The 26,383-nt window shown below is 51.5% G+C and overlaps 36 non-coding genes across 36 annotated transcripts; 12 read left to right on the forward strand and 24 right to left on the reverse strand.

Moving 5' to 3' along the window:
- Positions 1 to 312: 312 nt before the first annotated feature.
- On the reverse strand, positions 313 to 384 carry TRNAE-UUC (transfer RNA glutamic acid (anticodon UUC)). The gene has a single exon. It is a non-coding gene; the product is annotated as a tRNA-Glu (tRNA).
- Positions 385 to 627: 243 nt separating this feature from the next.
- On the forward strand, positions 628 to 710 carry TRNAL-UAA (transfer RNA leucine (anticodon UAA)). Its single transcript has one exon. It is a non-coding gene; the product is annotated as a tRNA-Leu (tRNA).
- A 1,110-nt stretch (positions 711 to 1,820) lies between these two features.
- On the reverse strand, positions 1,821 to 1,892 carry TRNAE-CUC (transfer RNA glutamic acid (anticodon CUC)). Its single transcript has one exon. It is a non-coding gene; the product is annotated as a tRNA-Glu (tRNA).
- A 625-nt stretch (positions 1,893 to 2,517) lies between these two features.
- On the reverse strand, positions 2,518 to 2,589 carry TRNAE-UUC (transfer RNA glutamic acid (anticodon UUC)). The gene has a single exon. It is a non-coding gene; the product is annotated as a tRNA-Glu (tRNA).
- A 243-nt stretch (positions 2,590 to 2,832) lies between these two features.
- TRNAL-UAA (transfer RNA leucine (anticodon UAA)) lies at positions 2,833 to 2,915 on the forward strand. The gene has a single exon. It is a non-coding gene; the product is annotated as a tRNA-Leu (tRNA).
- Positions 2,916 to 4,024: 1,109 nt separating this feature from the next.
- TRNAE-CUC (transfer RNA glutamic acid (anticodon CUC)) lies at positions 4,025 to 4,096 on the reverse strand. The gene has a single exon. It is a non-coding gene; the product is annotated as a tRNA-Glu (tRNA).
- Positions 4,097 to 4,721: 625 nt separating this feature from the next.
- TRNAE-UUC (transfer RNA glutamic acid (anticodon UUC)) lies at positions 4,722 to 4,793 on the reverse strand. The gene has a single exon. It is a non-coding gene; the product is annotated as a tRNA-Glu (tRNA).
- A 243-nt stretch (positions 4,794 to 5,036) lies between these two features.
- Positions 5,037 to 5,119, forward strand: TRNAL-UAA (transfer RNA leucine (anticodon UAA)). The gene has a single exon. It is a non-coding gene; the product is annotated as a tRNA-Leu (tRNA).
- A 1,100-nt stretch (positions 5,120 to 6,219) lies between these two features.
- TRNAE-CUC (transfer RNA glutamic acid (anticodon CUC)) lies at positions 6,220 to 6,291 on the reverse strand. The gene has a single exon. It is a non-coding gene; the product is annotated as a tRNA-Glu (tRNA).
- A 625-nt stretch (positions 6,292 to 6,916) lies between these two features.
- Positions 6,917 to 6,988, reverse strand: TRNAE-UUC (transfer RNA glutamic acid (anticodon UUC)). Its single transcript has one exon. It is a non-coding gene; the product is annotated as a tRNA-Glu (tRNA).
- A 243-nt stretch (positions 6,989 to 7,231) lies between these two features.
- TRNAL-UAA (transfer RNA leucine (anticodon UAA)) lies at positions 7,232 to 7,314 on the forward strand. Its single transcript has one exon. It is a non-coding gene; the product is annotated as a tRNA-Leu (tRNA).
- Positions 7,315 to 8,424: 1,110 nt separating this feature from the next.
- On the reverse strand, positions 8,425 to 8,496 carry TRNAE-CUC (transfer RNA glutamic acid (anticodon CUC)). The gene has a single exon. It is a non-coding gene; the product is annotated as a tRNA-Glu (tRNA).
- A 625-nt stretch (positions 8,497 to 9,121) lies between these two features.
- Positions 9,122 to 9,193, reverse strand: TRNAE-UUC (transfer RNA glutamic acid (anticodon UUC)). Its single transcript has one exon. It is a non-coding gene; the product is annotated as a tRNA-Glu (tRNA).
- A 243-nt stretch (positions 9,194 to 9,436) lies between these two features.
- On the forward strand, positions 9,437 to 9,519 carry TRNAL-UAA (transfer RNA leucine (anticodon UAA)). Its single transcript has one exon. It is a non-coding gene; the product is annotated as a tRNA-Leu (tRNA).
- A 1,110-nt stretch (positions 9,520 to 10,629) lies between these two features.
- On the reverse strand, positions 10,630 to 10,701 carry TRNAE-CUC (transfer RNA glutamic acid (anticodon CUC)). The gene has a single exon. It is a non-coding gene; the product is annotated as a tRNA-Glu (tRNA).
- A 625-nt stretch (positions 10,702 to 11,326) lies between these two features.
- Positions 11,327 to 11,398, reverse strand: TRNAE-UUC (transfer RNA glutamic acid (anticodon UUC)). The gene has a single exon. It is a non-coding gene; the product is annotated as a tRNA-Glu (tRNA).
- A 243-nt stretch (positions 11,399 to 11,641) lies between these two features.
- TRNAL-UAA (transfer RNA leucine (anticodon UAA)) lies at positions 11,642 to 11,724 on the forward strand. Its single transcript has one exon. It is a non-coding gene; the product is annotated as a tRNA-Leu (tRNA).
- Positions 11,725 to 12,834: 1,110 nt separating this feature from the next.
- TRNAE-CUC (transfer RNA glutamic acid (anticodon CUC)) lies at positions 12,835 to 12,906 on the reverse strand. Its single transcript has one exon. It is a non-coding gene; the product is annotated as a tRNA-Glu (tRNA).
- Positions 12,907 to 13,531: 625 nt separating this feature from the next.
- On the reverse strand, positions 13,532 to 13,603 carry TRNAE-UUC (transfer RNA glutamic acid (anticodon UUC)). Its single transcript has one exon. It is a non-coding gene; the product is annotated as a tRNA-Glu (tRNA).
- Positions 13,604 to 13,846: 243 nt separating this feature from the next.
- Positions 13,847 to 13,929, forward strand: TRNAL-UAA (transfer RNA leucine (anticodon UAA)). The gene has a single exon. It is a non-coding gene; the product is annotated as a tRNA-Leu (tRNA).
- A 1,100-nt stretch (positions 13,930 to 15,029) lies between these two features.
- TRNAE-CUC (transfer RNA glutamic acid (anticodon CUC)) lies at positions 15,030 to 15,101 on the reverse strand. Its single transcript has one exon. It is a non-coding gene; the product is annotated as a tRNA-Glu (tRNA).
- Positions 15,102 to 15,726: 625 nt separating this feature from the next.
- TRNAE-UUC (transfer RNA glutamic acid (anticodon UUC)) lies at positions 15,727 to 15,798 on the reverse strand. Its single transcript has one exon. It is a non-coding gene; the product is annotated as a tRNA-Glu (tRNA).
- Positions 15,799 to 16,041: 243 nt separating this feature from the next.
- On the forward strand, positions 16,042 to 16,124 carry TRNAL-UAA (transfer RNA leucine (anticodon UAA)). The gene has a single exon. It is a non-coding gene; the product is annotated as a tRNA-Leu (tRNA).
- A 1,110-nt stretch (positions 16,125 to 17,234) lies between these two features.
- Positions 17,235 to 17,306, reverse strand: TRNAE-CUC (transfer RNA glutamic acid (anticodon CUC)). The gene has a single exon. It is a non-coding gene; the product is annotated as a tRNA-Glu (tRNA).
- A 625-nt stretch (positions 17,307 to 17,931) lies between these two features.
- TRNAE-UUC (transfer RNA glutamic acid (anticodon UUC)) lies at positions 17,932 to 18,003 on the reverse strand. The gene has a single exon. It is a non-coding gene; the product is annotated as a tRNA-Glu (tRNA).
- Positions 18,004 to 18,246: 243 nt separating this feature from the next.
- On the forward strand, positions 18,247 to 18,329 carry TRNAL-UAA (transfer RNA leucine (anticodon UAA)). Its single transcript has one exon. It is a non-coding gene; the product is annotated as a tRNA-Leu (tRNA).
- Positions 18,330 to 19,429: 1,100 nt separating this feature from the next.
- TRNAE-CUC (transfer RNA glutamic acid (anticodon CUC)) lies at positions 19,430 to 19,501 on the reverse strand. The gene has a single exon. It is a non-coding gene; the product is annotated as a tRNA-Glu (tRNA).
- A 625-nt stretch (positions 19,502 to 20,126) lies between these two features.
- TRNAE-UUC (transfer RNA glutamic acid (anticodon UUC)) lies at positions 20,127 to 20,198 on the reverse strand. Its single transcript has one exon. It is a non-coding gene; the product is annotated as a tRNA-Glu (tRNA).
- Positions 20,199 to 20,441: 243 nt separating this feature from the next.
- On the forward strand, positions 20,442 to 20,524 carry TRNAL-UAA (transfer RNA leucine (anticodon UAA)). Its single transcript has one exon. It is a non-coding gene; the product is annotated as a tRNA-Leu (tRNA).
- A 1,110-nt stretch (positions 20,525 to 21,634) lies between these two features.
- TRNAE-CUC (transfer RNA glutamic acid (anticodon CUC)) lies at positions 21,635 to 21,706 on the reverse strand. The gene has a single exon. It is a non-coding gene; the product is annotated as a tRNA-Glu (tRNA).
- Positions 21,707 to 22,331: 625 nt separating this feature from the next.
- On the reverse strand, positions 22,332 to 22,403 carry TRNAE-UUC (transfer RNA glutamic acid (anticodon UUC)). The gene has a single exon. It is a non-coding gene; the product is annotated as a tRNA-Glu (tRNA).
- Positions 22,404 to 22,646: 243 nt separating this feature from the next.
- Positions 22,647 to 22,729, forward strand: TRNAL-UAA (transfer RNA leucine (anticodon UAA)). Its single transcript has one exon. It is a non-coding gene; the product is annotated as a tRNA-Leu (tRNA).
- A 1,100-nt stretch (positions 22,730 to 23,829) lies between these two features.
- Positions 23,830 to 23,901, reverse strand: TRNAE-CUC (transfer RNA glutamic acid (anticodon CUC)). Its single transcript has one exon. It is a non-coding gene; the product is annotated as a tRNA-Glu (tRNA).
- A 625-nt stretch (positions 23,902 to 24,526) lies between these two features.
- TRNAE-UUC (transfer RNA glutamic acid (anticodon UUC)) lies at positions 24,527 to 24,598 on the reverse strand. The gene has a single exon. It is a non-coding gene; the product is annotated as a tRNA-Glu (tRNA).
- A 243-nt stretch (positions 24,599 to 24,841) lies between these two features.
- TRNAL-UAA (transfer RNA leucine (anticodon UAA)) lies at positions 24,842 to 24,924 on the forward strand. Its single transcript has one exon. It is a non-coding gene; the product is annotated as a tRNA-Leu (tRNA).
- A 1,110-nt stretch (positions 24,925 to 26,034) lies between these two features.
- On the reverse strand, positions 26,035 to 26,106 carry TRNAE-CUC (transfer RNA glutamic acid (anticodon CUC)). The gene has a single exon. It is a non-coding gene; the product is annotated as a tRNA-Glu (tRNA).
- Between the last annotated feature and the right edge of the window lie 277 nt (positions 26,107 to 26,383).

Below are 26,383 nucleotides of genomic sequence, written 5' to 3' on the forward strand. Positions count from 1 at the left end.
TCTTAAGCGATTCAAGAGTGCAAGGGAGAAGAGTGCTCCAAAGTAGATGTATGCATCACAGCAGGGGTTTCCAGCAATTTACCTTTCTGGTGAGCTGGTACTGCACTTTACACACACATAGAGCACCAGACTGGGTGGAGGAGTGCGTGCGCATAAAGGTGGCTGAGGGCAATGGGAGCAAAACAACCTGGGGCACAGGGGACCCAGTCCCTTTCCTCCTCTTTCGTTCATGGGTAGGGGTACCTTTTTAAGGACCTTCGTTTAAAAAAAGCTACTGGGACAAAACACTCAAATCTATGCTTTAGAGGTATCTTCCCTGACCGGGAATCGAACCCGGGCCGTGGCGGTGAAAGCGCCGAATCCTAGCCACTAGACCACCAGGGAGGAGATGCTCTTGTGTGCATGCCTTGCTCACCCCCTTATTGTGACTAAGCTAACTCCAATATAAAAATTGCCCGTAAAGTCCGAGTGGGAGAAAGTTAGGTGTCACACAGTGTGTTTGTCATAAGCATTTACCTTTAGCCTCCTGCAAAAGCCTTTTAACTCCGCAAACAGCTCTTGCTGGACAGCCGGTGCTGCAGCAGCCAGCAGAAAAAGGGAGTTGAGTAAAGCTGGGCCTTGGGTCTCACCAGGGTGGCCGAGTGGTTAAGGCGTTGGACTTAAGATCCAATGGACGTTTGTCTGCATGGGTTCGAGCCCCATTCCTGGTATGGGTTTTCAGCTGCTTTGTAAGAAAGTGCAGATGCTTTTGAAAAGCATTTTCCTGCGCCCTTCCACTGCCCCTCTCCAACAGTCCCCATTCAAGTCTCAGCTGTGGGGTCTGCTGCTATTCTGCTACCAGCATGGATGCTTCCCAAAGCAATGCAGTGCCATCTACGCAGATCCCCTGCTTAGAGAAATACACCTCCTATATCTTTTCCCACTGAAGGGAGCAGGAGGAAGTACTTGCTTCCTGGGGAACATGGGTCTGCCCCTGGAATTTTTTAACCCGGCTCTTGCAGATTTCTCCCCTTTTTTGATTTCACCTACAAGCTCTCCCTTGCCAGAGGAGCAGGATCTGCTGATGCAGGCCCGGCTGGCTCAAACGTGCAAAGGCTTTTCCCCAAACCTCTGGGGGAAAATTGAGGAGAGTTCCCTGCCCCCGCCTCCTCTCGCCTCCTGAACGGGCTTCCAAACGGGCAATGCCCTGACGGGTCCCCCACAACCCATCCTGCCCACAGCCACACCCCTGTATAAGAGGGTGACCCATGTCCCTCACCCTCCATGTTCGAACGGAAGGCACCGTCTGTCCTGAGGGGTGTACCAGACAGGCATCTCTCCAGCCAGGCAGACCCCTGCAGCACCCGTTAAGCTCCAAAGCCTATACATTCCCAAGATGCCACAGGTCAGTATGCAAATCAGACAGCCCTGGCCACACCCTCCCTGTGGCTGGCCTCTGCTTTTTTCCGTACGTGCAGCTCAGTTTTTTCTTACCCAGATCCAGACTTCCATTTTAGCAAAAAGGTGGGTTGCAATGGGTCCAGGATGCCATTTGCAAAAAAAACTGCAGGCCTGTCAAAGGAGACTTCCTGCCGCACGCCATGTGGTCAGAAGCCTACAAAAGGAATTGCACTTTGGAATACAGGGTCTCACTTGCTCAAGAGCCTTACACAAGTGACTTTCCTCCCGCTGTGGAAAGCAGCTATAAAGGGACCTTGCGAAAATGATATTTGGAGCTATACTGCGTGATGCTAGGCAAACTGTGAGTCAGAAAGCAACTTCATTTTGAGAAGCCCGCGACCTACGGGAAGGAAAAGTTTTGAAGGGAAGAAGAAGGACTTTTCCCTGACCGGGAATCGAACCCGGGCCGCGGCGGTGAGAGCGCCGAATCCTAACCACTAGACCACCAGGGAGCCCAGTGCCATGCAGCAAAAGTTCATACACTGCTTTCCGAATGACAAAGCTCATGGGGGCTGAAAGCTTATTTTTCTCTACAGCACATATGAATCAGAAATTGAAAAAATCCTCATAATGCCACCCGACTGTCTGTCACTTCCAAGCACAGGCCATCCTCTCCCCCTTGCTACTGAACCGATGAATTCCTGTACAATCGGGATCCACGGGAAAACACAAGAGGGACACCTAGTGGCTGCTGATGGCGCACAGACAGCTGGAACACTTTCTCAACCCTGTCTCATTATTCAGCTTGCTGGAAGAATACATTGCTCTTAAGCGATTCAAGAGTGCAAGGGAGAAGAGTGCTCCAAAGTAGATGTATGCATCACAGCAGGGGTTTCCAGCAATTTACCTTTCTGGTGAGCTGGTACTGCACTTTACACACACATAGAGCACCAGACTGGGTGGAGGAGTGCGTGCGCATAAAGGTGGCTGAGGGCAATGGGAGCAAAACAACCTGGGGCACAGGGGACCCAGTCCCTTTCCTCCTCTTTCGTTCATGGGTAGGGGTACCTTTTTAAGGACCTTCGTTTAAAAAAAGCTACTGGGACAAAACACTCAAATCTATGCTTTAGAGGTATCTTCCCTGACCGGGAATCGAACCCGGGCCGTGGCGGTGAAAGCGCCGAATCCTAGCCACTAGACCACCAGGGAGGAGATGCTCTTGTGTGCATGCCTTGCTCACCCCCTTATTGTGACTAAGCTAACTCCAATATAAAAATTGCCCGTAAAGTCCGAGTGGGAGAAAGTTAGGTGTCACACAGTGTGTTTGTCATAAGCATTTACCTTTAGCCTCCTGCAAAAGCCTTTTAACTCCGCAAACAGCTCTTGCTGGACAGCCGGTGCTGCAGCAGCCAGCAGAAAAAGGGAGTTGAGTAAAGCTGGGCCTTGGGTCTCACCAGGGTGGCCGAGTGGTTAAGGCGTTGGACTTAAGATCCAATGGACGTTTGTCTGCATGGGTTCGAGCCCCATTCCTGGTATGGGTTTTCAGCTGCTTTGTAAGAAAGTGCAGATGCTTTTGAAAAGCATTTTCCTGCGCCCTTCCACTGCCCCTCTCCAACAGTCCCCATTCAAGTCTCAGCTGTGGGGTCTGCTGCTATTCTGCTACCAGCATGGATGCTTCCCAAAGCAATGCAGTGCCATCTACGCAGATCCCCTGCTTAGAGAAATACACCTCCTATATCTTTTCCCACTGAAGGGAGCAGGAGGAAGTACTTGCTTCCTGGGGAACATGGGTCTGCCCCTGGAATTTTTTAACCCGGCTCTTGCAGATTTCTCCCCTTTTTTGATTTCACCTACAAGCTCTCCCTTGCCAGAGGAGCAGGATCTGCTGATGCAGGCCCGGCTGGCTCAAACGTGCAAAGGCTTTTCCCCAAACCTCTGGGGGAAAATTGAGGAGAGTTCCCTGCCCCCGCCTCCTCTCGCCTCCTGAACGGGCTTCCAAACGGGCAATGCCCTGACGGGTCCCCCACAACCCATCCTGCCCACAGCCACACCCCTGTATAAGAGGGTGACCCATGTCCCTCACCCTCCATGTTCGAACGGAAGGCACCGTCTGTCCTGAGGGGTGTACCAGACAGGCATCTCTCCAGCCAGGCAGACCCCTGCAGCACCCGTTAAGCTCCAAAGCCTATACATTCCCAAGATGCCACAGGTCAGTATGCAAATCAGACAGCCCTGGCCACACCCTCCCTGTGGCTGGCCTCTGCTTTTTTCCGTACGTGCAGCTCAGTTTTTTCTTACCCAGATCCAGACTTCCATTTTAGCAAAAAGGTGGGTTGCAATGGGTCCAGGATGCCATTTGGAAAAAAACTGCAGGCCTGTCAAAGGAGACTTCCTGCCGCACGCCATGTGGTCAGAAGCCTACAAAAGGAATTGCACTTTGGAATACAGGGTCTCACTTGCTCAAGAGCCTTACACAAGTGACTTTCCTCCCGCTGTGGAAAGCAGCTATAAAGGGACCTTGCGAAAATGATATTTGGAGCTATACTGCGTGATGCTAGGCAAACTGTGAGTCAGAAAGCAACTTCATTTTGAGAAGCCCGCGACCTACGGGAAGGAAAAGTTTTGAAGGGAAGAAGAAGGACTTTTCCCTGACCGGGAATCGAACCCGGGCCGCGGCGGTGAGAGCGCTGAATCCTAACCACTAGACCACCAGGGAGCCCAGTGCCATGCAGCAAAAGTTCATACACTGCTTTCCGAATGACAAAGCTCATGGGGGCTGAAAGCTTATTTTTCTCTACAGCACATATGAATCAGAAATTGAAAAAATCCTCATAATGCCACCCGACTGTCTGTCACTTCCAAGCACAGGCCATCCTCTCCCCCTTGCTACTGAACCGATGAATTCCTGTACAATCGGGATCCACGGGAAAACACAAGAGGGACACCTAGTGGCTGCTGATGGCGCACAGACAGCTGGAACACTTTCTCAACCCTGTCTCGTTATTCAGCTTGCTGGAAGAATACATTGCTCTTAAGCGATTCAAGAGTGCAAGGGAGAAGAGTGCTCCAAAGTAGATGTATGCATCACAGCAGGGGTTTCCAGCAATTTACCTTTCTGGTGAGCTGGTACTGCACTTTACACACACATAGAGCACCAGACTGGGTGGAGGAGTGCGTGCGCATAAAGGTGGCTGAGGGCAATGGGAGCAAAACAACCTGGGGCACAGGGGACCCAGTCCCTTTCCTCCTCTTTCGTTCATGGGTAGGGGTACCTTTTTAAGGACCTTCATTTAAAAAAAGCTACTGGGACAAAACACTCAAATCAATGCTTTAGAGGTATCTTCCCTGACCGGGAATCGAACCCGGGCCGTGGCGGTGAAAGCGCCGAATCCTAGCCACTAGACCACCAGGGAGGAGATGCTCTTGTGTGCTTGCCTTGCTCACCCCCTTATTGTGACTAAGCTAACGCCAATATAAAAATTGCCCGTAAAGTCCGAGTGGGAGAAAGTTAGGTGTCACACAGTGTGTTTGTCATAAGCATTTACCTTTAGCCTCCTGCAAAAGCCTTTTAACTCCGCAAACAGCTCTTGCTGGACAGCCGGTGCTGCAGCAGCCAGCAGAAAAAGGGAGTTGAGTAAAGCTGGGCCTTGGGTCTCACCAGGGTGGCCGAGTGGTTAAGGCGTTGGACTTAAGATCCAATGGACGTTTGTCTGCATGGGTTCGAGCCCCATTCCTGGTATGGGTTTTCAGCTGCTTTGTAAGAAAGTGCAGATGCTTTTGAAAAGCATTTTCCTGCGCCCTTCCACTGCCCCTCTCCAACAGTCCCCATTCAAGTCTCAGCTGTGGGGTCTGCTGCTATTCTGCTACCAGCATGGATGCTTCCCAAAGCAATGCAGTGCCATCTACGCAGATCCCCTGCTTAGAGAAATACACCTCCTATATCTTTTCCCACTGAAGGGAGCAGGAGGAAGTACTTGCTTCCTGGGGAACATGGGTCTGCCCCTGGAATTTTTTAACCCGGCTCTTGCAGATTTCTCCCCTTTTTTGATTTCACCTACAAGCTCTCCCTTGCCAGAGGAGCAGGATCTGCTGATGCAGGCCCGGCTGGCTCAAACGTGCAAAGGCTTTTCCCCAAACCTCTGGGGGAAAATTGAGGAGAGTTCCCTGCCCCCGCCTCCTGAACGGGCTTCCAAACGGGCAATGCCCTGACGGGTCCCCCACAACCCATCCTGCCCACAGCCACACCCCTGTATAAGAGGGTGACCCATGTCCCTCACCCTCCATGTTCGAACGGAAGGCACCGTCTGTCCTGAGGGGTGTACCAGACAGGCATCTCTCCAGCCAGGCAGACCCCTGCAGCACCCGTTAAGCTCCAAAGCCTATACATTCCCAAGATGCCACAGGTCAGTATGCAAATCAGACAGCCCTGGCCACACCCTCCCTGTGGCTGGCCTCTGCTTTTTTCCGTACGTGCAGCTCAGTTTTTTCTTACCCAGATCCAGACTTCCATTTTAGCAAAAAGGTGGGTTGCAATGGGTCCAGGATGCCATTTGCAAAAAAAACTGCAGGCCTGTCAAAGGAGACTTCCTGCCGCACGCCATGTGGTCAGAAGCCTACAAAAGGAATTGCACTTTGGAATACAGGGTCTCACTTGCTCAAGAGCCTTACACAAGTGACTTTCCTCCCGCTGTGGAAAGCAGCTATAAAGGGACCTTGCGAAAATGATATTTGGAGCTATACTGCGTGATGCTAGGCAAACTGTGAGTCAGAAAGCAACTTCATTTTGAGAAGCCCGCGACCTACGGGAAGGAAAAGTTTTGAAGGGAAGAAGAAGGACTTTTCCCTGACCGGGAATCGAACCCGGGCCGCGGCGGTGAGAGCGCCGAATCCTAACCACTAGACCACCAGGGAGCCCAGTGCCATGCAGCAAAAGTTCATACACTGCTTTCCGAATGACAAAGCTCATGGGGGCTGAAAGCTTATTTTTCTCTACAGCACATATGAATCAGAAATTGAAAAAATCCTCATAATGCCACCCGACTGTCTGTCACTTCCAAGCACAGGCCATCCTCTCCCCCTTGCTACTGAACCGATGAATTCCTGTACAATCGGGATCCACGGGAAAACACAAGAGGGACACCTAGTGGCTGCTGATGGCGCACAGACAGCTGGAACACTTTCTCAACCCTGTCTCGTTATTCAGCTTGCTGGAAGAATACATTGCTCTTAAGCGATTCAAGAGTGCAAGGGAGAAGAGTGCTCCAAAGTAGATGTATGCATCACAGCAGGGGTTTCCAGCAATTTACCTTTCTGGTGAGCTGGTACTGCACTTTACACACACATAGAGCACCAGACTGGGTGGAGGAGTGCGTGCGCATAAAGGTGGCTGAGGGCAATGGGAGCAAAACAACCTGGGGCACAGGGGACCCAGTCCCTTTCCTCCTCTTTCGTTCATGGGTAGGGGTACCTTTTTAAGGACCTTCGTTTAAAAAAAGCTACTGGGACAAAACACTCAAATCTATGCTTTAGAGGTATCTTCCCTGACCGGGAATCGAACCCGGGCCGTGGCGGTGAAAGCGCCGAATCCTAGCCACTAGACCACCAGGGAGGAGATGCTCTTGTGTGCATGCCTTGCTCACCCCCTTATTGTGACTAAGCTAACTCCAATATAAAAATTGCCCGTAAAGTCCGAGTGGGAGAAAGTTAGGTGTCACACAGTGTGTTTGTCATAAGCATTTACCTTTAGCCTCCTGCAAAAGCCTTTTAACTCCGCAAACAGCTCTTGCTGGACAGCCGGTGCTGCAGCAGCCAGCAGAAAAAGGGAGTTGAGTAAAGCTGGGCCTTGGGTCTCACCAGGGTGGCCGAGTGGTTAAGGCGTTGGACTTAAGATCCAATGGACGTTTGTCTGCATGGGTTCGAGCCCCATTCCTGGTATGGGTTTTCAGCTGCTTTGTAAGAAAGTGCAGATGCTTTTGAAAAGCATTTTCCTGCGCCCTTCCACTGCCCCTCTCCAACAGTCCCCATTCAAGTCTCAGCTGTGGGGTCTGCTGCTATTCTGCTACCAGCATGGATGCTTCCCAAAGCAATGCAGTGCCATCTACGCAGATCCCCTGCTTAGAGAAATACACCTCCTATATCTTTTCCCACTGAAGGGAGCAGGAGGAAGTACTTGCTTCCTGGGGAACATGGGTCTGCCCCTGGAATTTTTTAACCCGGCTCTTGCAGATTTCTCCCCTTTTTTGATTTCACCTACAAGCTCTCCCTTGCCAGAGGAGCAGGATCTGCTGATGCAGGCCCGGCTGGCTCAAACGTGCAAAGGCTTTTCCCCAAACCTCTGGGGGAAAATTGAGGAGAGTTCCCTGCCCCCGCCTCCTCTCGCCTCCTGAACGGGCTTCCAAACGGGCAATGCCCTGACGGGTCCCCCACAACCCATCCTGCCCACAGCCACACCCCTGTATAAGAGGGTGACCCATGTCCCTCACCCTCCATGTTCGAACGGAAGGCACCGTCTGTCCTGAGGGGTGTACCAGACAGGCATCTCTCCAGCCAGGCAGACCCCTGCAGCACCCGTTAAGCTCCAAAGCCTATACATTCCCAAGATGCCACAGGTCAGTATGCAAATCAGACAGCCCTGGCCACACCCTCCCTGTGGCTGGCCTCTGCTTTTTTCCGTACGTGCAGCTCAGTTTTTTCTTACCCAGATCCAGACTTCCATTTTAGCAAAAAGGTGGGTTGCAATGGGTCCAGGATGCCATTTGCAAAAAAAACTGCAGGCCTGTCAAAGGAGACTTCCTGCCGCACGCCATGTGGTCAGAAGCCTACAAAAGGAATTGCACTTTGGAATACAGGGTCTCACTTGCTCAAGAGCCTTACACAAGTGACTTTCCTCCCGCTGTGGAAAGCAGCTATAAAGGGACCTTGCGAAAATGATATTTGGAGCTATACTGCGTGATGCTAGGCAAACTGTGAGTCAGAAAGCAACTTCATTTTGAGAAGCCCGCGACCTACGGGAAGGAAAAGTTTTGAAGGGAAGAAGAAGGACTTTTCCCTGACCGGGAATCGAACCCGGGCCGCGGCGGTGAGAGCGCCGAATCCTAACCACTAGACCACCAGGGAGCCCAGTGCCATGCAGCAAAAGTTCATACACTGCTTTCCGAATGACAAAGCTCATGGGGGCTGAAAGCTTATTTTTCTCTACAGCACATATGAATCAGAAATTGAAAAAATCCTCATAATGCCACCCGACTGTCTGTCACTTCCAAGCACAGGCCATCCTCTCCCCCTTGCTACTGAACCGATGAATTCCTGTACAATCGGGATCCACGGGAAAACACAAGAGGGACACCTAGTGGCTGCTGATGGCGCACAGACAGCTGGAACACTTTCTCAACCCTGTCTCATTATTCAGCTTGCTGGAAGAATACATTGCTCTTAAGCGATTCAAGAGTGCAAGGGAGAAGAGTGCTCCAAAGTAGATGTATGCATCACAGCAGGGGTTTCCAGCAATTTACCTTTCTGGTGAGCTGGTACTGCACTTTACACACACATAGAGCACCAGACTGGGTGGAGGAGTGCGTGCGCATAAAGGTGGCTGAGGGCAATGGGAGCAAAACAACCTGGGGCACAGGGGACCCAGTCCCTTTCCTCCTCTTTCGTTCATGGGTAGGGGTACCTTTTTAAGGACCTTCGTTTAAAAAAAGCTACTGGGACAAAACACTCAAATCTATGCTTTAGAGGTATCTTCCCTGACCGGGAATCGAACCCGGGCCGTGGCGGTGAAAGCGCCGAATCCTAGCCACTAGACCACCAGGGAGGAGATGCTCTTGTGTGCATGCCTTGCTCACCCCCTTATTGTGACTAAGCTAACTCCAATATAAAAATTGCCCGTAAAGTCCGAGTGGGAGAAAGTTAGGTGTCACACAGTGTGTTTGTCATAAGCATTTACCTTTAGCCTCCTGCAAAAGCCTTTTAACTCCGCAAACAGCTCTTGCTGGACAGCCGGTGCTGCAGCAGCCAGCAGAAAAAGGGAGTTGAGTAAAGCTGGGCCTTGGGTCTCACCAGGGTGGCCGAGTGGTTAAGGCGTTGGACTTAAGATCCAATGGACGTTTGTCTGCATGGGTTCGAGCCCCATTCCTGGTATGGGTTTTCAGCTGCTTTGTAAGAAAGTGCAGATGCTTTTGAAAAGCATTTTCCTGCGCCCTTCCACTGCCCCTCTCCAACAGTCCCCATTCAAGTCTCAGCTGTGGGGTCTGCTGCTATTCTGCTACCAGCATGGATGCTTCCCAAAGCAATGCAGTGCCATCTACGCAGATCCCCTGCTTAGAGAAATACACCTCCTATATCTTTTCCCACTGAAGGGAGCAGGAGGAAGTACTTGCTTCCTGGGGAACATGGGTCTGCCCCTGGAATTTTTTAACCCGGCTCTTGCAGATTTCTCCCCTTTTTTGATTTCACCTACAAGCTCTCCCTTGCCAGAGGAGCAGGATCTGCTGATGCAGGCCCGGCTGGCTCAAACGTGCAAAGGCTTTTCCCCAAACCTCTGGGGGAAAATTGAGGAGAGTTCCCTGCCCCCGCCTCCTCTCGCCTCCTGAACGGGCTTCCAAACGGGCAATGCCCTGACGGGTCCCCCACAACCCATCCTGCCCACAGCCACACCCCTGTATAAGAGGGTGACCCATGTCCCTCACCCTCCATGTTCGAACGGAAGGCACCGTCTGTCCTGAGGGGTGTACCAGACAGGCATCTCTCCAGCCAGGCAGACCCCTGCAGCACCCGTTAAGCTCCAAAGCCTATACATTCCCAAGATGCCACAGGTCAGTATGCAAATCAGACAGCCCTGGCCACACCCTCCCTGTGGCTGGCCTCTGCTTTTTTCCGTACGTGCAGCTCAGTTTTTTCTTACCCAGATCCAGACTTCCATTTTAGCAAAAAGGTGGGTTGCAATGGGTCCAGGATGCCATTTGCAAAAAAAACTGCAGGCCTGTCAAAGGAGACTTCCTGCCGCACGCCATGTGGTCAGAAGCCTACAAAAGGAATTGCACTTTGGAATACAGGGTCTCACTTGCTCAAGAGCCTTACACAAGTGACTTTCCTCCCGCTGTGGAAAGCAGCTATAAAGGGACCTTGCGAAAATGATATTTGGAGCTATACTGCGTGATGCTAGGCAAACTGTGAGTCAGAAAGCAACTTCATTTTGAGAAGCCCGCGACCTACGGGAAGGAAAAGTTTTGAAGGGAAGAAGAAGGACTTTTCCCTGACCGGGAATCGAACCCGGGCCGCGGCGGTGAGAGCGCCGAATCCTAACCACTAGACCACCAGGGAGCCCAGTGCCATGCAGCAAAAGTTCATACACTGCTTTCCGAATGACAAAGCTCATGGGGGCTGAAAGCTTATTTTTCTCTACAGCACATATGAATCAGAAATTGAAAAAATCCTCATAATGCCACCCGACTGTCTGTCACTTCCAAGCACAGGCCATCCTCTCCCCCTTGCTACTGAACCGATGAATTCCTGTACAATCGGGATCCACGGGAAAACACAAGAGGGACACCTAGTGGCTGCTGATGGCGCACAGACAGCTGGAACACTTTCTCAACCCTGTCTCATTATTCAGCTTGCTGGAAGAATACATTGCTCTTAAGCGATTCAAGAGTGCAAGGGAGAAGAGTGCTCCAAAGTAGATGTATGCATCACAGCAGGGGTTTCCAGCAATTTACCTTTCTGGTGAGCTGGTACTGCACTTTACACACACATAGAGCACCAGACTGGGTGGAGGAGTGCGTGCGCATAAAGGTGGCTGAGGGCAATGGGAGCAAAACAACCTGGGGCACAGGGGACCCAGTCCCTTTCCTCCTCTTTCGTTCATGGGTAGGGGTACCTTTTTAAGGACCTTCGTTTAAAAAAAGCTACTGGGACAAAACACTCAAATCTATGCTTTAGAGGTATCTTCCCTGACCGGGAATCGAACCCGGGCCGTGGCGGTGAAAGCGCCGAATCCTAGCCACTAGACCACCAGGGAGGAGATGCTCTTGTGTGCATGCCTTGCTCACCCCCTTATTGTGACTAAGCTAACTCCAATATAAAAATTGCCCGTAAAGTCCGAGTGGGAGAAAGTTAGGTGTCACACAGTGTGTTTGTCATAAGCATTTACCTTTAGCCTCCTGCAAAAGCCTTTTAACTCCGCAAACAGCTCTTGCTGGACAGCCGGTGCTGCAGCAGCCAGCAGAAAAAGGGAGTTGAGTAAAGCTGGGCCTTGGGTCTCACCAGGGTGGCCGAGTGGTTAAGGCGTTGGACTTAAGATCCAATGGACGTTTGTCTGCATGGGTTCGAGCCCCATTCCTGGTATGGGTTTTCAGCTGCTTTGTAAGAAAGTGCAGATGCTTTTGAAAAGCATTTTCCTGCGCCCTTCCACTGCCCCTCTCCAACAGTCCCCATTCAAGTCTCAGCTGTGGGGTCTGCTGCTATTCTGCTACCAGCATGGATGCTTCCCAAAGCAATGCAGTGCCATCTACGCAGATCCCCTGCTTAGAGAAATACACCTCCTATATCTTTTCCCACTGAAGGGAGCAGGAGGAAGTACTTGCTTCCTGGGGAACATGGGTCTGCCCCTGGAATTTTTTAACCCGGCTCTTGCAGATTTCTCCCCTTTTTTGATTTCACCTACAAGCTCTCCCTTGCCAGAGGAGCAGGATCTGCTGATGCAGGCCCGGCTGGCTCAAACGTGCAAAGGCTTTTCCCCAAACCTCTGGGGGAAAATTGAGGAGAGTTCCCTGCCCCCGCCTCCTCTCGCCTCCTGAACGGGCTTCCAAACGGGCAATGCCCTGACGGGTCCCCCACAACCCATCCTGCCCACAGCCACACCCCTGTATAAGAGGGTGACCCATGTCCCTCACCCTCCATGTTCGAACGGAAGGCACCGTCTGTCCTGAGGGGTGTACCAGACAGGCATCTCTCCAGCCAGGCAGACCCCTGCAGCACCCGTTAAGCTCCAAAGCCTATACATTCCCAAGATGCCACAGGTCAGTATGCAAATCAGACAGCCCTGGCCACACCCTCCCTGTGGCTGGCCTCTGCTTTTTTCCGTACGTGCAGCTCAGTTTTTTCTTACCCAGATCCAGACTTCCATTTTAGCAAAAAGGTGGGTTGCAATGGGTCCAGGATGCCATTTGGAAAAAAAACTGCAGGCCTGTCAAAGGAGACTTCCTGCCGCACGCCATGTGGTCAGAAGCCTACAAAAGGAATTGCACTTTGGAATACAGGGTCTCACTTGCTCAAGAGCCTTACACAAGTGACTTTCCTCCCGCTGTGGAAAGCAGCTATAAAGGGACCTTGCGAAAATGATATTTGGAGCTATACTGCGTGATGCTAGGCAAACTGTGAGTCAGAAAGCAACTTCATTTTGAGAAGCCCGCGACCTACGGGAAGGAAAAGTTTTGAAGGGAAGAAGAAGGACTTTTCCCTGACCGGGAATCGAACCCGGGCCGCGGCGGTGAGAGCGCTGAATCCTAACCACTAGACCACCAGGGAGCCCAGTGCCATGCAGCAAAAGTTCATACACTGCTTTCCGAATGACAAAGCTCATGGGGGCTGAAAGCTTATTTTTCTCTACAGCACATATGAATCAGAAATTGAAAAAATCCTCATAATGCCACCCGACTGTCTGTCACTTCCAAGCACAGGCCATCCTCTCCCCCTTGCTACTGAACCGATGAATTCCTGTACAATCGGGATCCACGGGAAAACACAAGAGGGACACCTAGTGGCTGCTGATGGCGCACAGACAGCTGGAACACTTTCTCAACCCTGTCTCGTTATTCAGCTTGCTGGAAGAATACATTGCTCTTAAGCGATTCAAGAGTGCAAGGGAGAAGAGTGCTCCAAAGTAGATGTATGCATCACAGCAGGGGTTTCCAGCAATTTACCTTTCTGGTGAGCTGGTACTGCACTTTACACACACATAGAGCACCAGACTGGGTGGAGGAGTGCGTGCGCATAAAGGTGGCTGAGGGCAATGGGAGCAAAACAACCTGGGGCACAGGGGACCCAGTCCCTTTCCTCCTCTTTCGTTCATGGGTAGGGGTACCTTTTTAAGGACCTTCATTTAAAAAAAGCTACTGGGACAAAACACTCAAATCAATGCTTTAGAGGTATCTTCCCTGACCGGGAATCGAACCCGGGCCGTGGCGGTGAAAGCGCCGAATCCTAGCCACTAGACCACCAGGGAGGAGATGCTCTTGTGTGCTTGCCTTGCTCACCCCCTTATTGTGACTAAGCTAACTCCAATATAAAAATTGCCCGTAAAGTCCGAGTGGGAGAAAGTTAGGTGTCACACAGTGTGTTTGTCATAAGCATTTACCTTTAGCCTCCTGCAAAAGCCTTTTAACTCCGCAAACAGCTCTTGCTGGACAGCCGGTGCTGCAGCAGCCAGCAGAAAAAGGGAGTTGAGTAAAGCTGGGCCTTGGGTCTCACCAGGGTGGCCGAGTGGTTAAGGCGTTGGACTTAAGATCCAATGGACGTTTGTCTGCATGGGTTCGAGCCCCATTCCTGGTATGGGTTTTCAGCTGCTTTGTAAGAAAGTGCAGATGCTTTTGAAAAGCATTTTCCTGCGCCCTTCCACTGCCCCTCTCCAACAGTCCCCATTCAAGTCTCAGCTGTGGGGTCTGCTGCTATTCTGCTACCAGCATGGATGCTTCCCAAAGCAATGCAGTGCCATCTACGCAGATCCCCTGCTTAGAGAAATACACCTCCTATATCTTTTCCCACTGAAGGGAGCAGGAGGAAGTACTTGCTTCCTGGGGAACATGGGTCTGCCCCTGGAATTTTTTAACCCGGCTCTTGCAGATTTCTCCCCTTTTTTGATTTCACCTACAAGCTCTCCCTTGCCAGAGGAGCAGGATCTGCTGATGCAGGCCCGGCTGGCTCAAACGTGCAAAGGCTTTTCCCCAAACCTCTGGGGGAAAATTGAGGAGAGTTCCCTGCCCCCGCCTCCTGAACGGGCTTCCAAACGGGCAATGCCCTGACGGGTCCCCCACAACCCATCCTGCCCACAGCCACACCCCTGTATAAGAGGGTGACCCATGTCCCTCACCCTCCATGTTCGAACGGAAGGCACCGTCTGTCCTGAGGGGTGTACCAGACAGGCATCTCTCCAGCCAGGCAGACCCCTGCAGCACCCGTTAAGCTCCAAAGCCTATACATTCCCAAGATGCCACAGGTCAGTATGCAAATCAGACAGCCCTGGCCACACCCTCCCTGTGGCTGGCCTCTGCTTTTTTCCGTACGTGCAGCTCAGTTTTTTCTTACCCAGATCCAGACTTCCATTTTAGCAAAAAGGTGGGTTGCAATGGGTCCAGGATGCCATTTGCAAAAAAAACTGCAGGCCTGTCAAAGGAGACTTCCTGCCGCACGCCATGTGGTCAGAAGCCTACAAAAGGAATTGCACTTTGGAATACAGGGTCTCACTTGCTCAAGAGCCTTACACAAGTGACTTTCCTCCCGCTGTGGAAAGCAGCTATAAAGGGACCTTGCGAAAATGATATTTGGAGCTATACTGCGTGATGCTAGGCAAACTGTGAGTCAGAAAGCAACTTCATTTTGAGAAGCCCGCGACCTACGGGAAGGAAAAGTTTTGAAGGGAAGAAGAAGGACTTTTCCCTGACCGGGAATCGAACCCGGGCCGCGGCGGTGAGAGCGCCGAATCCTAACCACTAGACCACCAGGGAGCCCAGTGCCATGCAGCAAAAGTTCATACACTGCTTTCCGAATGACAAAGCTCATGGGGGCTGAAAGCTTATTTTTCTCTACAGCACATATGAATCAGAAATTGAAAAAATCCTCATAATGCCACCCGACTGTCTGTCACTTCCAAGCACAGGCCATCCTCTCCCCCTTGCTACTGAACCGATGAATTCCTGTACAATCGGGATCCACGGGAAAACACAAGAGGGACACCTAGTGGCTGCTGATGGCGCACAGACAGCTGGAACACTTTCTCAACCCTGTCTCGTTATTCAGCTTGCTGGAAGAATACATTGCTCTTAAGCGATTCAAGAGTGCAAGGGAGAAGAGTGCTCCAAAGTAGATGTATGCATCACAGCAGGGGTTTCCAGCAATTTACCTTTCTGGTGAGCTGGTACTGCACTTTACACACACATAGAGCACCAGACTGGGTGGAGGAGTGCGTGCGCATAAAGGTGGCTGAGGGCAATGGGAGCAAAACAACCTGGGGCACAGGGGACCCAGTCCCTTTCCTCCTCTTTCGTTCATGGGTAGGGGTACCTTTTTAAGGACCTTCGTTTAAAAAAAGCTACTGGGACAAAACACTCAAATCTATGCTTTAGAGGTATCTTCCCTGACCGGGAATCGAACCCGGGCCGTGGCGGTGAAAGTGCCGAATCCTAGCCACTAGACCACCAGGGAGGAGATGCTCTTGTGTGCATGCCTTGCTCACCCCCTTATTGTGACTAAGCTAACTCCAATATAAAAATTGCCCGTAAAGTCCGAGTGGGAGAAAGTTAGGTGTCACACAGTGTGTTTGTCATAAGCATTTACCTTTAGCCTCCTGCAAAAGCCTTTTAACTCCGCAAACAGCTCTTGCTGGACAGCCGGTGCTGCAGCAGCCAGCAGAAAAAGGGAGTTGAGTAAAGCTGGGCCTTGGGTCTCACCAGGGTGGCCGAGTGGTTAAGGCGTTGGACTTAAGATCCAATGGACGTTTGTCTGCATGGGTTCGAGCCCCATTCCTGGTATGGGTTTTCAGCTGCTTTGTAAGAAAGTGCAGATGCTTTTGAAAAGCATTTTCCTGCGCCCTTCCACTGCCCCTCTCCAACAGTCCCCATTCAAGTCTCAGCTGTGGGGTCTGCTGCTATTCTGCTACCAGCATGGATGCTTCCCAAAGCAATGCAGTGCCATCTACGCAGATCCCCTGCTTAGAGAAATACACCTCCTATATCTTTTCCCACTGAAGGGAGCAGGAGGAAGTACTTGCTTCCTGGGGAACATGGGTCTGCCCCTGGAATTTTTTAACCCGGCTCTTGCAGATTTCTCCCCTTTTTTGATTTCACCTACAAGCTCTCCCTTGCCAGAGGAGCAGGATCTGCTGATGCAGGCCCGGCTGGCTCAAACGTGCAAAGGCTTTTCCCCAAACCTCTGGGGGAAAATTGAGGAGAGTTCCCTGCCCCCGCCTCCTCTCGCCTCCTGAACGGGCTTCCAAACGGGCAATGCCCTGACGGGTCCCCCACAACCCATCCTGCCCACAGCCACACCCCTGTATAAGAGGGTGACCCATGTCCCTCACCCTCCATGTTCGAACGGAAGGCACCGTCTGTCCTGAGGGGTGTACCAGACAGGCATCTCTCCAGCCAGGCAGACCCCTGCAGCACCCGTTAAGCTCCAAAGCCTATACATTCCCAAGATGCCACAGGTCAGTATGCAAATCAGACAGCCCTGGCCACACCCTCCCTGTGGCTGGCCTCTGCTTTTTTCCGTACGTGCAGCTCAGTTTTTTCTTACCCAGATCCAGACTTCCATTTTAGCAAAAAGGTGGGTTGCAATGGGTCCAGGATGCCATTTGGAAAAAAAACTGCAGGCCTGTCAAAGGAGACTTCCTGCCGCACGCCATGTGGTCAGAAGCCTACAAAAGGAATTGCACTTTGGAATACAGGGTCTCACTTGCTCAAGAGCCTTACACAAGTGACTTTCCTCCCGCTGTGGAAAGCAGCTATAAAGGGACCTTGCGAAAATGATATTTGGAGCTATACTGCGTGATGCTAGGCAAACTGTGAGTCAGAAAGCAACTTCATTTTGAGAAGCCCGCGACCTACGGGAAGGAAAAGTTTTGAAGGGAAGAAGAAGGACTTTTCCCTGACCGGGAATCGAACCCGGGCCGCGGCGGTGAGAGCGCCGAATCCTAACCACTAGACCACCAGGGAGCCCAGTGCCATGCAGCAAAAGTTCATACACTGCTTTCCGAATGACAAAGCTCATGGGGGCTGAAAGCTTATTTTTCTCTACAGCACATATGAATCAGAAATTGAAAAAATCCTCATAATGCCACCCGACTGTCTGTCACTTCCAAGCACAGGCCATCCTCTCCCCCTTGCTACTGAACCGATGAATTCCTGTACAATCGGGATCCACGGGAAAACACAAGAGGGACACCTAGTGGCTGCTGATGGCGCACAGACAGCTGGAACACTTTCTCAACCCTGTCTCGTTATTCAGCTTGCTGGAAGAATACATTGCTCTTAAGCGATTCAAGAGTGCAAGGGAGAAGAGTGCTCCAAAGTAGATGTATGCATCACAGCAGGGGTTTCCAGCAATTTACCTTTCTGGTGAGCTGGTACTGCACTTTACACACACATAGAGCACCAGACTGGGTGGAGGAGTGCGTGCGCATAAAGGTGGCTGAGGGCAATGGGAGCAAAACAACCTGGGGCACAGGGGACCCAGTCCCTTTCCTCCTCTTTCGTTCATGGGTAGGGGTACCTTTTTAAGGACCTTCATTTAAAAAAAGCTACTGGGACAAAACACTCAAATCTATGCTTTAGAGGTATCTTCCCTGACCGGGAATCGAACCCGGGCCGTGGCGGTGAAAGCGCCGAATCCTAGCCACTAGACCACCAGGGAGGAGATGCTCTTGTGTGCTTGCCTTGCTCACCCCCTTATTGTGACTAAGCTAACTCCAATATAAAAATTGCCCGTAAAGTCCGAGTGGGAGAAAGTTAGGTGTCACACAGTGTGTTTGTCATAAGCATTTACCTTTAGCCTCCTGCAAAAGCCTTTTAACTCCGCAAACAGCTCTTGCTGGACAGCCGGTGCTGCAGCAGCCAGCAGAAAAAGGGAGTTGAGTAAAGCTGGGCCTTGGGTCTCACCAGGGTGGCCGAGTGGTTAAGGCGTTGGACTTAAGATCCAATGGACGTTTGTCTGCATGGGTTCGAGCCCCATTCCTGGTATGGGTTTTCAGCTGCTTTGTAAGAAAGTGCAGATGCTTTTGAAAAGCATTTTCCTGCGCCCTTCCACTGCCCCTCTCCAACAGTCCCCATTCAAGTCTCAGCTGTGGGGTCTGCTGCTATTCTGCTACCAGCATGGATGCTTCCCAAAGCAATGCAGTGCCATCTACGCAGATCCCCTGCTTAGAGAAATACACCTCCTATATCTTTTCCCACTGAAGGGAGCAGGAGGAAGTACTTGCTTCCTGGGGAACATGGGTCTGCCCCTGGAATTTTTTAACCCGGCTCTTGCAGATTTCTCCCCTTTTTTGATTTCACCTACAAGCTCTCCCTTGCCAGAGGAGCAGGATCTGCTGATGCAGGCCCGGCTGGCTCAAACGTGCAAAGGCTTTTCCCCAAACCTCTGGGGGAAAATTGAGGAGAGTTCCCTGCCCCCGCCTCCTGAACGGGCTTCCAAACGGGCAATGCCCTGACGGGTCCCCCACAACCCATCCTGCCCACAGCCACACCCCTGTATAAGAGGGTGACCCATGTCCCTCACCCTCCATGTTCGAACGGAAGGCACCGTCTGTCCTGAGGGGTGTACCAGACAGGCATCTCTCCAGCCAGGCAGACCCCTGCAGCACCCGTTAAGCTCCAAAGCCTATACATTCCCAAGATGCCACAGGTCAGTATGCAAATCAGACAGCCCTGGCCACACCCTCCCTGTGGCTGGCCTCTGCTTTTTTCCGTACGTGCAGCTCAGTTTTTTCTTACCCAGATCCAGACTTCCATTTTAGCAAAAAGGTGGGTTGCAATGGGTCCAGGATGCCATTTGCAAAAAAAACTGCAGGCCTGTCAAAGGAGACTTCCTGCCGCACGCCATGTGGTCAGAAGCCTACAAAAGGAATTGCACTTTGGAATACAGGGTCTCACTTGCTCAAGAGCCTTACACAAGTGACTTTCCTCCCGCTGTGGAAAGCAGCTATAAAGGGACCTTGCGAAAATGATATTTGGAGCTATACTGCGTGATGCTAGGCAAACTGTGAGTCAGAAAGCAACTTCATTTTGAGAAGCCCGCGACCTACGGGAAGGAAAAGTTTTGAAGGGAAGAAGAAGGACTTTTCCCTGACCGGGAATCGAACCCGGGCCGCGGCGGTGAGAGCGCCGAATCCTAACCACTAGACCACCAGGGAGCCCAGTGCCATGCAGCAAAAGTTCATACACTGCTTTCCGAATGACAAAGCTCATGGGGGCTGAAAGCTTATTTTTCTCTACAGCACATATGAATCAGAAATTGAAAAAATCCTCATAATGCCACCCGACTGTCTGTCACTTCCAAGCACAGGCCATCCTCTCCCCCTTGCTACTGAACCGATGAATTCCTGTACAATCGGGATCCACGGGAAAACACAAGAGGGACACCTAGTGGCTGCTGATGGCGCACAGACAGCTGGAACACTTTCTCAACCCTGTCTCGTTATTCAGCTTGCTGGAAGAATACATTGCTCTTAAGCGATTCAAGAGTGCAAGGGAGAAGAGTGCTCCAAAGTAGATGTATGCATCACAGCAGGGGTTTCCAGCAATTTACCTTTCTGGTGAGCTGGTACTGCACTTTACACACACATAGAGCACCAGACTGGGTGGAGGAGTGCGTGCGCATAAAGGTGGCTGAGGGCAATGGGAGCAAAACAACCTGGGGCACAGGGGACCCAGTCCCTTTCCTCCTCTTTCGTTCATGGGTAGGGGTACCTTTTTAAGGACCTTCGTTTAAAAAAAGCTACTGGGACAAAACACTCAAATCTATGCTTTAGAGGTATCTTCCCTGACCGGGAATCGAACCCGGGCCGTGGCGGTGAAAGCGCCGAATCCTAGCCACTAGACCACCAGGGAGGAGATGCTCTTGTGTGCATGCCTTGCTCACCCCCTTATTGTGACTAAGCTAACTCCAATATAAAAATTGCCCGTAAAGTCCGAGTGGGAGAAAGTTAGGTGTCACACAGTGTGTTTGTCATAAGCATTTACCTTTAGCCTCCTGCAAAAGCCTTTTAACTCCGCAAACAGCTCTTGCTGGACAGCCGGTGCTGCAGCAGCCAGCAGAAAAAGGGAGTTGAGTAAAGCTGGGCCTTGGGTCTCACCAGGGTGGCCGAGTGGTTAAGGCGTTGGACTTAAGATCCAATGGACGTTTGTCTGCATGGGTTCGAGCCCCATTCCTGGTATGGGTTTTCAGCTGCTTTGTAAGAAAGTGCAGATGCTTTTGAAAAGCATTTTCCTGCGCCCTTCCACTGCCCCTCTCCAACAGTCCCCATTCAAGTCTCAGCTGTGGGGTCTGCTGCTATTCTGCTACCAGCATGGATGCTTCCCAAAGCAATGCAGTGCCATCTACGCAGATCCCCTGCTTAGAGAAATACACCTCCTATATCTTTTCCCACTGAAGGGAGCAGGAGGAAGTACTTGCTTCCTGGGGAACATGGGTCTGCCCCTGGAATTTTTTAACCCGGCTCTTGCAGATTTCTCCCCTTTTTTGATTTCACCTACAAGCTCTCCCTTGCCAGAGGAGCAGGATCTGCTGATGCAGGCCCGGCTGGCTCAAACGTGCAAAGGCTTTTCCCCAAACCTCTGGGGGAAAATTGAGGAGAGTTCCCTGCCCCCGCCTCCTCTCGCCTCCTGAACGGGCTTCCAAACGGGCAATGCCCTGACGGGTCCCCCACAACCCATCCTGCCCACAGCCACACCCCTGTATAAGAGGGTGACCCATGTCCCTCACCCTCCATGTTCGAACGGAAGGCACCGTCTGTCCTGAGGGGTGTACCAGACAGGCATCTCTCCAGCCAGGCAGACCCCTGCAGCACCCGTTAAGCTCCAAAGCCTATACATTCCCAAGATGCCACAGGTCAGTATGCAAATCAGACAGCCCTGGCCACACCCTCCCTGTGGCTGGCCTCTGCTTTTTTCCGTACGTGCAGCTCAGTTTTTTCTTACCCAGATCCAGACTTCCATTTTAGCAAAAAGGTGGGTTGCAATGGGTCCAGGATGCCATTTGGAAAAAAAACTGCAGGCCTGTCAAAGGAGACTTCCTGCCGCACGCCATGTGGTCAGAAGCCTACAAAAGGAATTGCACTTTGGAATACAGGGTCTCACTTGCTCAAGAGCCTTACACAAGTGACTTTCCTCCCGCTGTGGAAAGCAGCTATAAAGGGACCTTGCGAAAATGATATTTGGAGCTATACTGCGTGATGCTAGGCAAACTGTGAGTCAGAAAGCAACTTCATTTTGAGAAGCCCGCGACCTACGGGAAGGAAAAGTTTTGAAGGGAAGAAGAAGGACTTTTCCCTGACCGGGAATCGAACCCGGGCCGCGGCGGTGAGAGCGCCGAATCCTAACCACTAGACCACCAGGGAGCCCAGTGCCATGCAGCAAAAGTTCATACACTGCTTTCCGAATGACAAAGCTCATGGGGGCTGAAAGCTTATTTTTCTCTACAGCACATATGAATCAGAAATTGAAAAAATCCTCATAATGCCACCCGACTGTCTGTCACTTCCAAGCACAGGCCATCCTCTCCCCCTTGCTACTGAACCGATGAATTCCTGTACAATCGGGATCCACGGGAAAACACAAGAGGGACACCTAGTGGCTGCTGATGGCGCACAGACAGCTGGAACACTTTCTCAACCCTGTCTCGTTATTCAGCTTGCTGGAAGAATACATTGCTCTTAAGCGATTCAAGAGTGCAAGGGAGAAGAGTGCTCCAAAGTAGATGTATGCATCACAGCAGGGGTTTCCAGCAATTTACCTTTCTGGTGAGCTGGTACTGCACTTTACACACACATAGAGCACCAGACTGGGTGGAGGAGTGCGTGCGCATAAAGGTGGCTGAGGGCAATGGGAGCAAAACAACCTGGGGCACAGGGGACCCAGTCCCTTTCCTCCTCTTTCGTTCATGGGTAGGGGTACCTTTTTAAGGACCTTCATTTAAAAAAAGCTACTGGGACAAAACACTCAAATCTATGCTTTAGAGGTATCTTCCCTGACCGGGAATCGAACCCGGGCCGTGGCGGTGAAAGCGCCGAATCCTAGCCACTAGACCACCAGGGAGGAGATGCTCTTGTGTGCTTGCCTTGCTCACCCCCTTATTGTGACTAAGCTAACTCCAATATAAAAATTGCCCGTAAAGTCCGAGTGGGAGAAAGTTAGGTGTCACACAGTGTGTTTGTCATAAGCATTTACCTTTAGCCTCCTGCAAAAGCCTTTTAACTCCGCAAACAGCTCTTGCTGGACAGCCGGTGCTGCAGCAGCCAGCAGAAAAAGGGAGTTGAGTAAAGCTGGGCCTTGGGTCTCACCAGGGTGGCCGAGTGGTTAAGGCGTTGGACTTAAGATCCAATGGACGTTTGTCTGCATGGGTTCGAGCCCCATTCCTGGTATGGGTTTTCAGCTGCTTTGTAAGAAAGTGCAGATGCTTTTGAAAAGCATTTTCCTGCGCCCTTCCACTGCCCCTCTCCAACAGTCCCCATTCAAGTCTCAGCTGTGGGGTCTGCTGCTATTCTGCTACCAGCATGGATGCTTCCCAAAGCAATGCAGTGCCATCTACGCAGATCCCCTGCTTAGAGAAATACACCTCCTATATCTTTTCCCACTGAAGGGAGCAGGAGGAAGTACTTGCTTCCTGGGGAACATGGGTCTGCCCCTGGAATTTTTTAACCCGGCTCTTGCAGATTTCTCCCCTTTTTTGATTTCACCTACAAGCTCTCCCTTGCCAGAGGAGCAGGATCTGCTGATGCAGGCCCGGCTGGCTCAAACGTGCAAAGGCTTTTCCCCAAACCTCTGGGGGAAAATTGAGGAGAGTTCCCTGCCCCCGCCTCCTGAACGGGCTTCCAAACGGGCAATGCCCTGACGGGTCCCCCACAACCCATCCTGCCCACAGCCACACCCCTGTATAAGAGGGTGACCCATGTCCCTCACCCTCCATGTTCGAACGGAAGGCACCGTCTGTCCTGAGGGGTGTACCAGACAGGCATCTCTCCAGCCAGGCAGACCCCTGCAGCACCCGTTAAGCTCCAAAGCCTATACATTCCCAAGATGCCACAGGTCAGTATGCAAATCAGACAGCCCTGGCCACACCCTCCCTGTGGCTGGCCTCTGCTTTTTTCCGTACGTGCAGCTCAGTTTTTTCTTACCCAGATCCAGACTTCCATTTTAGCAAAAAGGTGGGTTGCAATGGGTCCAGGATGCCATTTGGAAAAAAAACTGCAGGCCTGTCAAAGGAGACTTCCTGCCGCACGCCATGTGGTCAGAAGCCTACAAAAGGAATTGCACTTTGGAATACAGGGTCTCACTTGCTCAAGAGCCTTACACAAGTGACTTTCCTCCCGCTGTGGAAAGCAGCTATAAAGGGACCTTGCGAAAATGATATTTGGAGCTATACTGCGTGATGCTAGGGAAACTGTGAGTCAGAAAGCAACTTCATTTTGAGAAGCCCGCGACCTACGGGAAGGAAAAGTTTTGACGGGAAGAAGAAGGACTTTTCCCTGACCGGGAATCGAACCCGGGCTGCGGCGGTGAGAGCGCCGAATCCTAACCACTAGACCACCAGGGAGCCCAGTGCCATGCAGCAAAAGTTCATACACTGCTTTCCGAATGACAAAGCTCATGGGGGCTGAAAGCTTATTTTTCTCTACAGCACATATGAATCAGAAATTGAAAAAATCCTCATAATGCCACCCGACTGTCTGTCACTTCCAAGCACAGGCCATCCTCTCCCCCTTGCTACTGAACCGATGAATTCCTGTACAATCGGGATCCACGGGAAAACACAAGAGGGACACCTAGTGGCTGCTGATGGCGCACAGACAGCTGGAACACTTTCTCAACCCTGTCTCGTTATTCAGCTTGCTGGAAGAATACATTGCTCTTAAGCGATTCAAGAGTGCAAGGGAGAAGAGTGCTCCAAAGTAGATGTATGCATCACAGCAGGGGTTTCCAGCAATTTACCTTTCTGGTGAGCTGGTACTGCACTTTACACACACATAGAGCACCAGACTGGGTGGAGGAGTGCGTGCGCATAAAGGTGGCTTAGGGCAATGGGAGCAAAACAACCTGGGGCACAGGGGACCCAGTCCCTTTCCTCCTCTTTCATTCATGGGTAGGGGTACCTTTTTAAGGACCTTCGTTTAAAAAAAGCTACTGGGACAAAACACTCAAATCTATGCTTTAGAGGTATCTTCCCTGACCGGGAATCGAACCCAGGCCGCGGCGGTGAAAGCACCGAATCCTAGCCACTAGACCACCAGGGAGGAGATGTTCTTGTGTGCTTGCCTTGCTCACCCCCTTATTGTGACTAAGCTAACTCTAATATAAAAATTGCCCGTAAAGTCCGAGTGGGAGAAAGTTAGGTGTCACACAGTGTGTTTGTCATAAGCATTTACCTTTAGCCTCCTGCAAAAGCCTTTTAACTCCGCAAACAGCTCTTGCTGGACAGCCGTTGCTGCAGCAGCCAGCAGAAAAAGGGAGTTGAGTAAAGCTGGGCCTTGGGTCTCACCAGGGTGGCCGAGTGGTTAAGGCGTTGGACTTAAGATCCAATGGACGTTTGTCCGCATGGGTTCGAGCCCCATTCCTGGTATGGGTTTTCAGCTGCTTTGTAAGAAAGTGCAGATGCTTTTGAAAAGCATTTTCCTGCGCCCTTCCACTGCCCCTCTCCAACAGTCCCCATTCAAGTCTCAGCGGTGGGGTCTGCTGCTATTCTGCTACCAGCATGGATGCTTCCCAAAGCAATGCAGTGCCATCTACGCAGATCCCCTGCTTAGAGAAATACACCTCCTATATCTTTTCCCACTGAAGGGAGCAGGAGGAAGTACTTGCTTCCTGGGGAACATGGGTCTGCCCCTGGAATTTTTTAACCCGGCTCTTGCAGATTTCTCCCCTTTTTTGATTTCACCTACAAGCTCTCCCTTGCCAGAGGAGCAGGATCTGCTGATGCAGGCCCGGCTGGCTCAAACGTGCAAAGGCTTTTCCCCAAACCTCTGGGGGAAAATTGAGGAGAGTTCCCTGCCCCCGCCTCCTCTCGCCTTCCGAACGGGCTTCCAAACGGGCAATGCCCTGACGGGTCCCCCACAACCCGTCCTGCCCACAGCCACACCCCTGTATAAGAGGGTGACCCATGTCCCTCACCCTCCATGTTCGAACGGAAGGCACCGTCTGTCCTGAGGGGTGTACCAGACAGGCATCTCTCCAGCCAGGCAGACCCCTGCAGCACCCGTTAAGCTCCAAAGCCTATACATTCCCAAGATGCCACAGGTCAGTATGCAAATCAGACAGCCCTGGCCACACCCTCCCTGTGGCTGGCCTCTGCTTTTTTCCGTACATGCAGCTCAGTTTTTTCTTACCCAGATCCAGACTTCCATTTTAGCAAAAAGGTGGGTTGCAATGGGTCCAGGATGCCATTTGGAAAAAAAACTGCAGGCCTGTCAAAGGAGACTTCCTGCCGCACGCCATGTGGTCAGAAGCCTACAAAAGGAATTGCACTTTGGAATACAGGGTCTCACTTGCTCAAGAGCCTTACACAAGTGACTTTCCTCCCGCTGTGGAAAGCAGCTATAAAGGGACCTTGCGAAAATGATATTTGGAGCTATACTGCGTGATGCTAGGCAAACTGTGAGTCAGAAAGCAACTTCATTTTGAGAAGCCCGCGACCTACGGGAAGGAAAAGTTTTGAAGGGAAGAAGAAGGACTTTTCCCTGACCGGGAATCGAACCCGGGCCGCGGCGGTGAGAGCGCCGAATCCTAACCACTAGACCACCAGGGAGCCCAGTGCCATGCAGCAAAAGTTCATACACTGCTTTCCGAATGACAAAGCTCATGGGGGCTGAAAGCTTATTTTTCTCTACAGCACATATGAATCAGAAATTGAAAAAATCCTCAGAATGCCACCCGACTGTCTGTCACTTCCAAGCACAGGCCATCCTCTCCCCCTTGCTACTGAACCGATGAATTCCTGTACAATCGGGATCCACGGGAAAACACAAGAGGGACACCTAGTGGCTGCTGATGGCGCACAGACAGCTGGAACACTTTCTCAACCC

The sequence above is a fragment of the Lissotriton helveticus genome, chromosome 4_1 (assembly GCF_964261635.1).
Source record: "Lissotriton helveticus chromosome 4_1, aLisHel1.1, whole genome shotgun sequence".
In the NCBI taxonomy this organism is placed as follows: domain Eukaryota; kingdom Metazoa; phylum Chordata; class Amphibia; order Caudata; family Salamandridae; genus Lissotriton; species Lissotriton helveticus.